We start from the raw sequence: 3,426 nt of genomic DNA, 5'->3' as shown, positions 1-3,426 counted from the left end.
AAAAAACAATGAGATGTTATGCCCATTCCTGTTATTTACCCCTCAGTAGTCAGTACTAAGTACTCGACAACCTATTAACACAATATGAGTCTTATTTTTGTGCAAAACTCGCAATATCAAGAAAAACTTAATACAAACAGTTCTTACAATCGAAAAACTTCAAAGTGATAGGCGACAGACAAAACAAAGGCAAAGCATTTTCTTAAATCAAGTTCACAAGCAACCATTAATGATAAAATTAAAGAAAAAGGCAAATAAACCAAAGGAATTTTAGTATGAATATAATTAAACATACCTGTTTATGGTTCCAGTTGCCATTGATTTGAATCTTCATTTATTTTCAATCCAGAATTGAAGGCTTCCATTAAAAACTGTACAAGTGGAATAATTTCACAATGGAGCGATGAATTTGAAAATTACGAATGGAATTGGAGATATAATAGAAGAGGACAACAAAAAGAGACAAAGAGAGAGAGAGAATTTATTACTTACATTTTCTCATTCTTGTTCAATTTGCATTCGCACAATTCGGTCGATCATGAACATGTTTAGGTTTTAAGGCCAATATCCTAAATGTATCAAGGTCCCATCATACAACTAGACATAGAAACCTAGTTAATAGAAGTCATTAGTCATTAATGAATCTAATTGGGTGCAACGTAAATTAGAAACTCCCACAAAGGGGAGGAAAGAGAAAAAGACTTTCTTCTATATCTTTTTTGGGGTTTGAATGTGTAAGAATTGAATCTGAGTCAAAGTCAAAGTCAAAATCGTAGATATAAGAAATTGTGGAAGTGGAAAAACCTACCAGCAAAACTAATATACATTAGTTCTACTAATAGATTGTAGTAATAACATGAACCTACATAGATATAGATATATTTCTTAAATTTTGGCTATAAGCCAAAGAAAATTCTTCTAGTGCAATTAAATACAAAAATAAAAAAATAAATAAAAGAGAGTGAAATATTTAAACTTGTCAAGTTGAAAGAAAAACTAAATACTTCAATGAAATGCTAGCCAAGTACAAAATCAATAACATGGCTCAAACAAATCTCTACACAGACAATACTACTACTGCTATTACATGGAGAGATTATGTATGAGATAACAATAACTCTCTTATTAAGCATTCTAGACTTGTAGTCAAATCCTGAGTCAAACTCCCACCAAAGCCTCAAGCACGCACTTATCACAAATCTAGCTATGGGGTTAAGTTCATGTAAAATGAAGAACCAAAATACAAATATGTATAATAACAATAAACAAATAAATAAGAAAATTAAAATTGACAAGTATTAGGCGCCAGGAGGAGATGAATAATTTGTTTGCCCATTCTAATACTCGAGCATTGGACTATTAGTTAAGAATTTCGATGATTTTTGTGGTTAGGTATCCAAATACCTGCAAATATAAAATACCCAAGAAGATAATCAAAACAGGGGAAACAACCATCCCTGATTTAAATAGTCACAATATAGCAAGAGCAAAACAATATTTCATCACCATAACAAAGAAACAACAGAAAAAGAAATAAGGAAATAGCGAAGATAATCCAACAAATTCTAAAGTGTAGGTTCTCTCCCTCACTAAGTTCTACTATATGCAAAATCTTTGCCCTAGAGTAGGCTAAACATAAATGGTCCAGAAGATTAAAACATGACATTAGTAATTCAGGAAGGGGAAAAAAGCCCAAAAATGAAACTAACAACAAACTGAAAAAATAATAAATAACCTTAACCTGCTTGCTTCATGAACTCAACTATAACCCTGCTATGACAATCCTCACAAACAACCAATGGAACTCCTACACTCAATCTAACCTGAACAGAACATGGATTAAATAAGTACAAATAGAAACAATCCACCGAAGAGAGAATATCACAAAAAAAAAATGTTTAATTTAAAGAAGAAAATAAAAAGAACTCCCTCTGAAATTTGGCTCTTTGATCTCAGAAATCTCTAGGTCCGCAGGAAGCTTATCGATCTCAAAGCCAAGATCAATGGAAGAAGGTGACGGATATGGCCGTCGATGGATTTTTGGGTACTTTCGACGAGAGAGGATGGGTATGGGAATGAGTTTCTGTGCAAAGGAGAGAGTGTAAAGAAAATTTTGAATCGATGGTGCCTTCGTTGTTTGGTGTCCACCGCACCCAAAGTCGCTGGTGCTATCATAGGTGTTCTAGTATGGATTTAGTTTTATACATTTACCTATAATGTTTATGGAAAAGTTGTAACATACGCAGATAACCTTTATTTCCTAAATTAAACTTTTCATTCAAATTTATCAAAGAAAAAAAAACGATGAATGATACACTAGAGTTATTCAATTCACAAAACGGCTACTAAGAAATATGAAAAAATATAAAGTACCAAAATCCAAACATTAGGATGTTCATGGGTTGGATTCTAGTTGGATTGAAAGACTTTTTAGACCCAACCCAATTATTCGGGTTGTAAATTTTTTCAACATAAATGATCCTTATAAAAAAATGAACCCAACCCAACCCAATTATGAAATATTTGGGTTGGGTTGGGTTGGTTCGGGTTAGTTGGGTTGGGTTGGGTTGGTTCGGGTTAATCGGGTCATTTATTTAAAATTTTATTCTAAAAAGAAGTAAAACGTTAATATGTAAAAATCTAATTTAATTGTTTTCATATATTGAATTAAGATTAACAATTCAATTTCAATTTATATAGTAAAAATTTTCTTTCTAAAATGCAAAAAAACAACTTTTAAGAGTTGTTGAAAAATAAATTATTCAAAAAATATTGGAATTAAATAAAATTAAAATCAATGTATGTATAAATAATTGTGTTATAAGTAATAACAAATTTATTTTAAAGTCAATAATAAATTCGGTTTGGTTCGGATTATATTAAGTGAACTCAATAATCAACCCAATCTATAATTTTTTTTTTATTTGAACCCAATCCAACTCAAATAAGTTGATAACCCAACCCAAAACGCACAGATTGGGTTGGATTGATCGTTTTTTGGGTCATCTGTTTTTTTGAACACTCCTAATTTAGTAATGAAAAAATGAACTTCAAAAACTTAATCTTCTAAACTCTATACTACGAGCATAGACATTTGTGATTCTTAGGCTTCAAAAACCCCTTAAAATAAATTCAAACATTTGATTCCGAGGCTTCCCATGAAATACTGCCTAAAAAGTTAATGATATTTTAAAAACAAATTACTAAAGCTTTTCACTTCAAATGAATTGCAAGTGTTTTTTTTTTTTTTTTTTGAAGTTTTGCCAAAGTGTGTTTAGCTCAACAAAATTTGACACAACTTTCTTCACAGAGATCGAAGATTTCGATCTCCATCTACGCAATATTAAAAATAGGAGTATTTTTGAATTTTTTTAAAAGTTTATTATCATTATTTCTTTTGAAATTTTAATAATTTTGAAACAAATT

The 3,426-nt window shown here is 30.5% G+C and overlaps 1 long non-coding RNA gene across 2 annotated transcripts; it reads right to left on the bottom strand.

Annotated features, from left to right (window-relative positions):
- Positions 1-294: 294 nt before the first annotated feature.
- LOC150030183 (uncharacterized) lies at positions 295-2,335 on the bottom strand. Of its 2 annotated transcripts, none has more exons than XR_016527135.1 (3): positions 1,742-2,335; positions 493-1,404; positions 295-371 (listed from the first exon to the last, which is right to left on the bottom strand). It is a non-coding gene; the product is annotated as an uncharacterized LOC150030183 (long non-coding RNA). The 2 variants fall into 2 exon arrangements; XR_016527134.1 differs by having other exon boundaries at positions 493-611; positions 1,742-2,233.
- Positions 2,336-3,426: the final 1,091 nt, after the last annotated feature.

This window comes from Benincasa hispida, unplaced genomic scaffold (genome assembly GCF_027475165.1).
Source record: "Benincasa hispida cultivar pf3 unplaced genomic scaffold, pf3_genome.v1.1 HicScf487, whole genome shotgun sequence".
In the NCBI taxonomy this organism is placed as follows: domain Eukaryota; kingdom Viridiplantae; phylum Streptophyta; class Magnoliopsida; order Cucurbitales; family Cucurbitaceae; genus Benincasa; species Benincasa hispida.
Note: the sequence above shows the minus strand (reverse complement) of the source record. Positions and strands in the feature narration are given on the sequence as shown.